The sequence below is a fragment of the Macaca mulatta genome, chromosome 13, assembly GCF_049350105.2.
Source record: "Macaca mulatta isolate MMU2019108-1 chromosome 13, T2T-MMU8v2.0, whole genome shotgun sequence".
NCBI classification, from domain to species: Eukaryota; Metazoa; Chordata; class Mammalia; order Primates; family Cercopithecidae; genus Macaca; species Macaca mulatta.
In genome coordinates, this window is record NC_133418.1 from 92,105,571 (window position 1) to 92,117,565 (window position 11,995).

Sequence of the window (11,995 nt, forward strand, 5' to 3'; positions counted from 1 at the left end):
CTATTGTGGGACCTTGTGATTGGGTAAGTTAATACTTAATAACCCCCCCTTTTAATTTGCTTGCTTAAACTCATATATATATTTCCTATTAGTTCTGTCCCTCTAAGAGAATCCTGACTAATACACAGCACTTCTCTAGAATGTTTTGGCGTGCAACTAAGGAAAGAGATGCAGCTCCTCTTTGATAGTCAAGATTGAGACATAAAAGCAGTGTGTGAAAAATAAAAACAAAAATCTGAAGCCAACACATAGAGAAAGGGAGAGGTGAGACAGAGTGCTGGTGGCATGCCACTCCCCGCTTCTAGATGTCCCCAGATCAACCATACTCCTACCCCCTTGGAGATTGGTTACGTGAGCCTCAAACATCTGCCCCTTTGCCAAAGCTAGTCAGAGTTGGATTTCTGTCCTCAGAGTTCTATTACACTGTAGACACCTAAAAATAAGTGGAGCCCTTTGTCCCCAGGCAAGAGGATTCTTAAACAAGGAAGATAGGTATCATCCTTGAGATCCCCCAAGAAAATGCTACTCTTTCTTTCATAGCCTTTATTCAATATGTAAGTGTATTAGTCCATCTTCACGCTGCTGATAAAGACATAGCCAAGACTGGGCAATTTACAAAAGAAAGAGGTTTAATGGACTTACACTTCCTCATGGCTGGGGAGGACTCACAGTCATGGTGGAAGGCAAGGAAGAGCAAGTCACATCTTACATGGATGGTAGCAGGCAAAGACAGAGAGCTTGTGTAGGGGAACTCCTCTTTATAAAACCATCAGATGTCATGAGACTTGTTCACTATCACGAGAACAACCTGGTAAATATTTCCCCCCATGATTCAATTACCTCCCACTGGGTCCCTCCCACAACCCATGGGAATTCAAGATGAGATTTGGGTGGGGACACAGACAAACCATATCATTCTGCCCCTGGCCCATCCCAAATCTCATGTCCTCACATTTCAAAACCAATCATGCCTTCCCAACAGTCCCCCAAAGCCTTAACTCATTTCAGCATTAACTCAAAAGTCCACAAAGTCTCATCTGAGGGAAGGCAAGTCCCTTCTGCCTATTAGTCTGTAAAATAAAAAATGAGTTAGTTACTTCCTAGATACAATGGGGATACAGGCATTGGGTAAATACACCCATTCCAAATGGGAGAAATTGGCCAAAACAAAGAGGCTACAGTACCCGTGCAGGTCTGAAATCCAGTGGGTCAGTCAAATCTTAAAGCTTCAAAATGATCTCTTTTGACTCCATGTTTCAAATCCAGGTCATGCCAATGCAAGAGGTGGGTTCCCATGGTCTTGGGCAACTCCACCCCTGTGACTTTGCAGGGTACAGCCTCCCTCTTGACTGCTTACATGGGCTGGCATCGAGTGACTGCATTTTTTCCTGGCAAACGGTGCAAGTTATTGGTGGATCTACCATTCTGGGGACTGGAGGATGGTGGCCCTCTTACAACCCCAGGAGGGACTCTGTGTGGGGACTCTGACCCCACATTTCCCTTCCGCACTGCCCTACCAGAGATTCTCCATGGGGTCCCACCCCTGCAGCAAATTTCTGCCTGAGCATCCAGGCACTTCCATACATCTTCTGAAATCTAGGTGGGGGTTCCCAAACCCCAGTTCTTGATTTCTGTGCACTCGCAGGCTCAACACCACATGGAAGCTGCCAAGGGCTGGGGCTTGCAGTCTCTGAAGCCATGGGCCAAGCTCTATGTTGGCCCCTTTCAGCCATAGCTGGAGCAGCTGGGACGCAGGGCACCAAGTCCTTAGGCTGCACACAGCACGGGGACACTGGGCCCAGTCTACAAACCCACTTTTTCCTCCTAGGACTCCGGGTGGGTGATAGAAGATGCTGCTGTGAAGACCTCTGACATGCCCTGGAGACATTCCCCATTGTCTTGGGGATTAACATTCGGTTCCTCATTACTTATGCAAATTTCTGCAGCCAGCATGAATCTCTCCTCAGAAAATGGGATTTTCTTTTCTATCGCATTGTCAGGCTGCAAATTTTCTGAACTTATGCTCTGATTCCCTGTTTTTTTTTTTGTTTTTTTTTTTTTTTTTGAGACGGAGTCTTGCTCTGTCGCCCAGCCCAGGCTGGAGTGCAGTGGCGCGATCTCGGCTCACTGCAAGCTCCGCCTCCCGGGTTCACGCCATTCTCCTGCCTCAGCCTCCTGAGTAGCTGGGACTACAGGCGCCCACAACCGCGCCCGGCTAATTTTTTATATTTTTAGTAGAGACGGGGTTTCACCGTGGTCTCGATCTCCTGACCTTGTGATCCGCCCGCCTCGGCCTCCCAAAGTGCTGGGATTACAGGCGTGAGCCACCGCGCCCGGCCTGATTCCCTTTTAAAACTCAATGCCTTTAACAGCATCCAAGTCACCTCTTGAATGCTTTGCTGCTTAGAAATTTCTTCTGCCAGAGGTTGCAGTGAGCCAAGATCATGCCATAGCACTCCAGCCTGGCGACAGAGCAAGACTTGGTCTCAAAAAAAAAAAAAAAGAAAAAGAAAAAAGAAAGAAAGAAAAAAAGAAATTTATTTCACCAGATACTCTCAAGTTCAAAGTTTCACAAGTCTTTAGGGCAGGGGCAAAATGTCACCAGTTGCTTTGCTAAAACATAACAAGAGTCACCTTTGCTCCAGTTCGCAACAAGTTCTTCCTCTCCATCTGAGATCACCTCAGCCTGGATTTCATTGTCATATCGTTATCAGCATTTTGGTCAAAGCCATTCAACAAGTCTCTAGGAGGTTCCAAACTTTCCCACATTTTCCTGTCTTCTTCTGAGCCCTCCAAACTGTTCTAGCCTCTCTCCCCATTGCCCAGTTCCAAAGTCCTTTCCACATTTTGGGGTATCTTTTCAGCAGTGCCACACTCTACTGGTACCAAAAATTTACTGTATTAGTCTGTTTTCATGCTGCTGATAAAGACATACCCAAGAATGGACAATTTACAAAAGAAAGAGGTTTAACGGACTTATAGTGCCACATGGCTGGAGAGGACTCACAATCATGGAAGAAGGCCAGGAGGAGCATGTCATTTCTTACATGGATGGCAGCAGATAAAGAGAGAAAGTTTGTAGAGAGAAACTCCTTTTTATGAAACCATCAGATCTCATGACACCTATTCACTATCACAAGAACAGCATGGGCAAGATTTGCCCCCATGATTCAATTACCTCCACCGGGTCCCTCTCACAACACATGGGAATTCAAGATGAGATTTAGAGTGGGGACACAGCCAAACTATATCATTAAGTAACCTGGAGATGATGTATTTCCTTACTTTTCTCTCAGCCAACATGTCTTTCAAGCTTCCTCTCTAGAACGGAACCCTGATTCTCCACCATGTGTTGTCACTGGGTAGGCTTAAAAAGTACCACTAACACCTGAGAAGCCTTGTTTGCATGAGCCATGGAGATAACTCTGTCGCTCGGCATCACTCCCCTGAACTGAACTCTCCGAGTCTTTCCTTAGAAGATTATCTGATTCAATGCCTACCCTGCCTATGATAGAAACTCAGGGGAGAGTGGCAATAAAATCACTGAATTAGCTGCCAATAGAAAACAGATCAGCACTCTTCAGATAACCAGTCTCCTTCTTTTACTTAAACGCAGAGATTTTATCATCCTGTGGCTTTTTCTTCCCAAGCTTAGGAATCACAACACATTTAAGCCTTCTGCATGGGTTTTATTTTTATTTTTGTCCACGGGTCACAAGAACTTTGAATGCGTAGGCTTAATCTTCATCCTTTCTTTTTATATCATAGTTTTCCGTCTTCTTGGGATCTCTTTGGGTACTTTAATCTATCTCAAAACGTAGAGCCCAAACCTCAGACTGATACATGGGTGAGGCCTTGAGCCGTGACAAGTGGAGTGGGGAGTTATTTCTCAACTCTTGTATGCCAGGCCATGAATACATCCAAGTATCAAGTTTGGGTTTAAAATAACATGGTGACCTTTCTCTCTACTCTTCTAGGACTTTCTGAGTCAAAACACGTGCCCAGGGCTTCTTGGTAGCCTCTCCGGACATGAGAGCTACTTTCTCTGTTCATAAAAGGAGGGAAGAGAGTGGTCAAGAGGGACGTGCTCATATCCAACACAGTGCCTGTGTCTCTGATGCTCTGACAAGGTTATCTGAACAGGACCAGAACTCCTGCCTTGTTCTGGAGACCTGTGTAAGGTCCAAGGTTTCTCTGGGAACTCTGAAGATTTTTGAAATGATATATTGGGAGCTTCTGAGGGGGTCGTTCATTCTTTGGGGGCTCACCAGAGTTAGAATAGTTAGAATAGACTTGTTAGGGCCAGCTGTGACCACATTCACTCATTGTCTCCATTTGGTTGGGCATTTCTGTTATGTCTTTGAGTATCCTTTCTGTGACAGAGCTAGGCCCTTCCTTGCTTCAAGGAAGAAAGGTTTGGGGAGCATGAAGATGATGTAGGTTTCCACAACCCCCTGATCTTCTGCACCCCTATGGCTTCCTCCACCCATAGGGATGAGGAGAATCACAGCTGCCAAGAAGTTAAAGATGGTTCGCAGGGAAGGCTGTGGCGGCGGGGCGGGGCGGGGCAGGTGGGGCGGCGGGGCGGGGCAGGTGGGGCGGCGGGGCGGGGCAGGTGGGCGGCGGGGCGGGGCAGGTGGGCGGTGGGGTGGGGGCAGGTAGGGCGGCGGGGCCGGGCGGGGCAGGTGGAGCGGGGTGGCGGGGGCAGGTAGGGCGGCGGGGCTTTGGCTTTGGCAGCAACCTGACAATCACAGGACCTCAATCTTGGTAAATGCAGTCAGCAGAGAACCAGGGCTGGTTTCAGTGTGTTGAGTCCAGTAGGCTACCAGGAGGTTAAAAATGTCTGAGGCATATGTTTGACCACCATTAACAAACCTAAAACAACAAAACCCTTTAGAGACACAAGAGAAAGGAACAATGTCACCAGTGACATTCTCCACTTCCCAAACACTCCTGGTTTAGAAGAGCTGGGAGAAATGCAGTCTATTTTAGGGGCTTTATCAGTGACATTAAAAAAAAAAACAGTAATACGTTTGATATTTCACTTCAGTTATTCATCTAAGGAGCCCCTGGGTAGGGACAGATATGGAACCATTGGTTGCACAGTAGCCCAGAAGACAGTGTGAGATGCGGGGCCCTGGGAGCTGGGAATTCCTTCTTCCTTGTTCTGACACCCACAACTGCTGCCAGAAAGGTTTATGAGCCCTCATCATTTATTATGTGAGTTTTCTATATTTGGAAACACTTTGGGGGAAAATTTTCCACACTTAGAAACTCATTACCCGAGTCTCCAGTACATCCATTTTTCCACGCCCTTCTTTACACATGGAAAGGTTTATCATTAAGAATGTTCATCTTAAATGCAGTTGAAACAGAGACACAGAGATGACCCCGCTCCCCAGAGGTTCTGCTCGCTAGCAAGTGGCACACTCCGCCCCTCCTACGGGTCATTCGCGGTGGCTTCTGGAAGGCTGGGTGGAGGTGGGGTCATTCCCGGTGGCTTCTGGAAGGCTGGGTGGAGGTGGGGTCATTCCCGGTGGCTTCTGGAAGGCTGGGTGGAGGTGGGGTGTGGGCAGCTTTTTCAGAGATGGGGTAAGTGTCCTCTGCGCTTCCATGAGGAGGAGCTTGGCTCAGGCTCTGAAAGGCTTCTATCCTTTCCTCCCTCGTGCTGGACATGAACCAGTCACATGAGCAAGTCACATAAGCAAGTCAGGAAGGGTGTATTAGTCCCTTTTCACACTGCTATAAAGACTGGGTAATTTATAAAGGGAAGAGGTTTAATTGACTCACAGTTCAGCATGGCTGGGGAGGCCTCAGGAAAATTACAATCATGGCAGAAGGCAAAGGGGAAGCAAGGCACCTTCTTCAGAAGGCGGCAGGAATAAGAAGGAATTCAGGAGGAACTAACAAACACGTATAAAACCATCAGATCTCGTGAGAACTCACTATCACAAGAACAGCACGGGGGAGCTACCCCCAGGATTCAATCACCTCCACCTGGTCTCTCCTTTGACATGTGGGGATTATGAGAATTATGGGGATTATAATTCAAGACGAGATTTGGGTGGGGACACAAGGCCTAACCATATCAAGGGTCTAACACCGTGAAACCCCGTCTCTACTAAAAAAAAATACAAAAAATTAGCCGGGCATGGTGGCGGGCACCTGTAGTCCCAGCTACTCAGGACGCTGAGGCAGGAGAATGGCGTGAACCCGGGAGGTGGAGGTTGCAGTGAGCCGAGATTACGCCACTGCACCCCAGCCTGGGTGACAGAGCAAGACTCCGCTTCAAAAAAAAAGGACAATTATTTCCTCTCTTCTTGTGACAAAAGCAGAACACGTTGATTTCAGGAATATACAGGTAAGAAAAGGCAAAGGCACCTAAAATTCCATCATCTTAGGGAAAATCACTATTACCCCCCCAACTTTCATCTACACATGTATAATAATGAAAGTAGTAACTTACTGAGGGCCCAGCACGGGTCAGGAGCTGGGCTGTGTGGTTTATATGCACCGTTCCACCTAACCCACACAACCAGTCTGCTGGTCACTCCACGGGGTCCCAGCATGGTGTGTGGATGGAGTGTGGGCTCCAGAGCCAGGCTGCCTGGTTTCGAGACCCACTCTGCCACTCATGACTGTGATCTCCAGCAAGCTGATTAGCATCCATGCCTCAGGTCCTCACCTGTCAAATGGGGGTAATAACATCAGAGGTGCCACACGGGTTGTCAGGAGGATTAAATGAGTAAATAGGTGTAAAACACTTACTGCTTGGTACTTGCAAGTGCTCAACTCAGCAGAGTCACTTATTGTTTCCTTTGTAGAAATATGGAAGCATGTTCAGAGAAGTCGGTGACTTGGTTGAGATCCCACAAGCACTAACTGACAAAGCCAGGTTTGAAACTTAAATCTCTTCTGAGTCCAGATCTATTATGATATAATATACAAGAGAGACAAGAGAAAAACATCAGTGTTCCCCTGCTCCTTAACACTATTCTTTAAGTTGCAAATATCTTCTGCTCACTGTATAATACTCCAGCCCTAAATGTGCCCTTGACCGAGTCTTAGCCAGTGGGTAGAGACCTAGAGGGGTTGGCAAAGGCTCAGCTTTGTTTAGTGCAGTGCCGTCAAGCACAGGAACCCCTGGGCCTCTCACTGACAGGCAGATTCATTTCTAACAGGTCCCCAAGTGAGCTGCTGCTGCTGGTCTGGGAACCACACTGCAGAGAGGCTTTTGGGAATTCTGGCCAGTGAATCTGCTTTCGCTGGGACCTTCCTGCTGCTGCCTTTTTGTTTTACACAGTTGCCTTCCATCTTCCCTTGTGTCCCGAGTCTGGAATTCTGAGTCCATCGGCACCGTGCATCACAACCTCTGACCTCTGGAGGCAGGTTCCTTGGCTGGAGCCCAGGTGGACTCACCTGGGGCCCACCCACCTGGGGGTGCCAGGTCACGTGTCACAGTCACCAGTGTCAGCTCTGGGGGTTCCGCACAAACACTGGTAGGGTGGCTGCTGATCCCGCCTGTCTGAAACACTTCAGGGGACATGTGTTTAGGATTCAAAAGAAAAGAAAGATTCACACTGGAGTCAAGCAAGCGCTGGGGGTGGTCGGGAGCATAGGAGGGTGTGAGGCCACAGCTTGGTAAGGGATCATCCACCTCCCATCAGCAAGCCCAGGGCGTCGAGTCCTTCCGTTCTAAAACCTCTGGGGTCCTCAACAATACAAACCACTATTCCCATCTAGTGCCCTCTGGGAGCCCATCCCTCAGACAGGAAAGGGAGGTCACCTTTGACACCCTCTGTGGAAATTCCAGGTAGTGGCGACCGAGTATAAGAGACAAACTAAGAATTCTGAGTGCGGTAATCAGAGTGGGCATTCATGTGAGTGGAATAGCCCCAGCTGCCCAAACCCTTAACCATGAAGGAAAATTCTGTCTTAAAAAGGTCTTTCACTGTGATTTTTCCATGACGTGACTAGCTTTTCATTCAGTTGTCTATCTCAACAGATACCAGTAGGTCCTGACAAAACCTAAAGTATGGGGAGAGAGACCCTGGAAATTAGAAATTTTGTCTTGCCTTCTTCCTCAGGACACTCTGTTTCCACAGCAGGCGATTTCTGCGAGGGCTGGTTCAGTTTGCTGCTATTTTCAACATTTTAGAACGAGTTTCCCTCACTTCTGGGGATTTTCCATGGTGACATAAATCTCTAAGCCTCGTTCTAGCAAAGCGTCCTCATTGCTACCTCAATTGGGACAAGTGAAATATTTGGAAATTCCCATGGCCTTGGCCAAGACCTTGAAGGGGCGGGTTTTAAAAAGTTCTAGATTCCCTTCTTTCCATGGCAGCCAAGGGCACATTTCCCTGGCACAGCACATCCCCCTGGAAAAAGCAAGCCCCTGGATTGGAGGCCTCTGGAAGCCTGCCTATGTAGGCCCAAACATAGCATGAGAATACTCAATGTACGCAAATAAGCAGAACAGGAAACTCATTTATTAAGCTAAACCTCCCAATGTTGGGGAAAACTTCCTGTTATCAGACATCTGAGAACGGGGTCAGGCCTAGTCCCTGCAGCCCTTGTGACGAGGACCCTGGCTCAGAACCAGAAATCTGCCTGCTGGGCCTGCCATAGCAGGAAGAGGGCTGATAGGAGGCAAGCTTGGGCTTTCATGTCAGGTCTGTCCCTTCCTGGCCGTGTGACCTCTTGGAGCCAATGTTTCTTTAAAACGGGGACAAGGATACCTCACGGGGTATTGCGAGAGTAGGGCAACACATTTAAAAGTGATTTCAAAGCTGTCAGGTGTTAGTCCATGGATCATATCTGGGTTTATTTTGAAGATTACACTAAATAAGAAACATACACACACACGCAGTGGTGTTCTGGTAAATGTTTAACAACTGGCTTTCTAGAGGGGAAAATGCCCCGGTGTTTAGCATTTGTCAATTTCCATGCGGTAATACTCCCACCAGGGCTCATTTCAAAGTGCTAGTGTGATGTCACTGAATGTCAAGTTGAGAAGAAAGGTACAGAGTTGACCCCTCTGGGCTGGCGTGAGCCAGCGGAAGCACACCGCTGTTCCTATATTTCACTTCCTCTTATATAAAGCACTTAGCACAGTGCCTGGAAAACAGGGGTGTTGACCTCCTCGTCCTTCTCTTTCTATTTTCATTAGCTCGAGGTTCACCAGCAGATAGGGAAATGGCAGTCCCACCCTGTCCTGCTGAATCTGAATCTCCAGATGGTGTGTGTTTTAAAAGCTCCCCGGGGTGATTCTGCTACGCAGCCCTGAACAGGAACCGCAGCACCACGTGGCGGGCTCCCTGGGAGCAGTGACGGGGTCCTGCTTGTGTTTGCATCCCCAGTCCCGAAACAGGGCCCAACCCATTTGGTGCCTTCCTAAACGAAGTGATGGAAACTCATTATCTGGAGCTAAAACGAAAGGGGTGAGACCTGCGGAGAAGAGTCAGGAGAGCAGGCCCCACCGACGGCCATGCACCTGCTGGCTTCTCTCCACTCTTCCACGAGTCACCCCCATTGGCCCGGGCTGTCCCCATCACCACCAGCCAGGCTTGTTCTGCTGCTGCCCCCCAGTCCTCTCTGCACAGTTCATCCTGTGGGACCTGTGCCCACTCACTCCACCTCTCTGAGTTACCCCTTTTGATCCTTGGAGCCCAGGGCCCTTTCCTGCCCCCTTTCTCTTATTACTGCATCTGTGGAGCTGCTCAAGAGCCACCCAGGACAGATGTGTCAGACTCAGACAAGGATGGGGGCTGTGAGTGCATGTGCACCTCTCCCTGCAATTTCCTCCTGCCCCTGCTGCCTTTTCCTGGGAGCTCTGCCCCTAGTACAGTGTGTGTCCCTAAGAGCCCTCAGTATATGTTCTTTGAATAAAGAAAAACAAGCTACTGGGAAGGGACAACAGGAAGGGAGGAGAGGAAGGCATTATAGGTGAATTAATTACTCCAGGAAAGACCTGAAGTAATTGGTGCTTCCTTGGCCTGAGTATAATAGCAAAGGAAATTTGATTTTTAAGCCAAAAGTGTTCACGTCTCCATCCATCACTGCATATATATGTCCCACCCATTTTTATGTTCTCTCTCAATCCTTCACGCCAATATAAACACCAGCTCCTTGTCTTTCTCAAGGCAACCCAGAGAAAATGAGAAGATAAATCCAAGGAGTGGAAAAAAATTACTAAGTCATCTGTTTTAGGTACAAACACAATGACACAATTTTCCCAACTACTAGGTATAACAATTACACTTTAGAGGAGAAGGGAAGAGCTTACGTGCAAACAGACTAGCGCAGACAAATCCAGCTTTACATGGTCCTGGTGGCAGCATGACTGAGCTGAAATATACCCTTAGACCAAGTGTGTCCTTTCGATTTAAAGAAAAAGAGGAAGGGAATTACACGTGAAATAGTCTTTTGGACAGTGTGCTCAGTGCACAAGAACTAATTCACACACAGCCCTGTGAATATCTTTTTACCCCATCTTGAAGATTAGGTAAACACACAGAGCCTTAGTTAACATGCCAGGTGCACACAATCAATGAATAGCAGAGACAAAACTAACATGGGTCTCCTGACAGCAGAGCCTATGGCTTTTTCAGCCATGGACATAGGTTCCAGACATGGCTACTGCCATTGCTTTACAGCAAGTCCTCCAAAACAGATCCTAGGATTAGAGTTGCCATGAGCACACAGGGAGGCAAGCACTTTTCCTTTTCCTTTCTTTTAATGCCCTCCTTCATGGAGGTGAAGCACAAGAAGAGAGAAAAGGGAGGGACAGTGTTTCCAGCAGGGAAAAGGTGACCAGGGACCAGAGAGAAATTCTTCAATTCGCAGTTATCAAGTCTACAGGCTCAAGACACCCAGAGGAATGATGCTAGCTCTTAAAAAAAAAAAAAAAAAAAAGACAATAAAGCTTAGAGACAAGACATGATTATTTAAATTAAAATTAGATATATTACCTATACTTGGAATTCACGTTGCCTCTGGATTCTCTCTCCCTTAATCCGTTCCTATGAGTCTTGCCCGACTTCAGCTCCAACCAACCTCAGCTAAAGTCCTGGAAGGGAGGGAGTGGGCCGTATTCATCTTAGAACCCTTAGGACCTTGCAGAAAGAGTTGCTGGCAGAGAGTGTATTTAAAAAAAAAAAAAAAGTTAAATTAGATTTTCTTTCTGCTATCTTTATTCTCAGGGTAACTTTTCTGCATCTTTCAACTAACTCTCATCCCAGGTTCTCCCTTTCCTCTCCGCTAAGCGCCTTCAACTGGTGCCTCTCCATCTCCTGCTTATGTGCAGGTGATAACAGAGTTTCAGCACTCACAGAATTATGTTAAAATAATATGTTATGCTCTGAGTCAGAAGAGACATTCTTTAGGGCAGGAACAGTTTATTATTACATTTTGTAGCCTAAGCATCTAGCATAGTGCCTGACACATGGGAAAGGCTTATTCAACACCCATTAAATAGAATTAAACCTGGCAAAGACTGGTGAAAAAGTGGGCATCTGGCCGGGCGCGGTGGCTCAAGCCTGTAATCCCAGCACTTTGGGAGGCCGAGGCGGGCGGATCACGAGGTCAGGAGATCGAGACCATCCTGGCTAACACGGTGAAACCCCGTCTCTACTAAAAATACAAAAAACTAGCCGGGCGCAGTGGCGGGCGCCTGTAGTCCCAGCTACTCGGGAGGCTGAGGCAGGAGAATGGCGTAAACCCGGGAGGCGGAGCTTGCAGTGAGCTGAGATCCGGCCACTGCACTCCAGCCTGGGTGACAGAGCAAGACTCCGTCTCAAAAAAAAAAAAAGAAAAAGAAAAAGTGGGCATCTAATATCTGAACGCTTTAGTCACTGCACTCTTGAGCAAAAAGTCCCTTGAGGACAGGAGTCACCATGTCAAACTAGTTATCAAATATGGTTCTAAATGCAACAGAAGTGGCTTAGCTCCTAACAGCGGGATTTGTGTATTTTTAGGAGAATCTGTTCAAAGCATC

At 47.6% G+C, this 11,995-nt stretch overlaps 1 long non-coding RNA gene across 1 annotated transcript; it reads right to left on the reverse strand.

Moving 5' to 3' along the window:
• Positions 1 to 5,032: 5,032 nt before the first annotated feature.
• LOC114671739 (uncharacterized) lies at positions 5,033 to 11,513 on the reverse strand. Its single transcript, XR_013402860.1, has 3 exons — positions 10,971 to 11,513; positions 6,769 to 6,927; positions 5,033 to 6,685 (listed from the first exon to the last, which is right to left on the reverse strand). It is a non-coding gene; the product is annotated as an uncharacterized LOC114671739 (long non-coding RNA).
• Between the last annotated feature and the right edge of the window lie 482 nt (positions 11,514 to 11,995).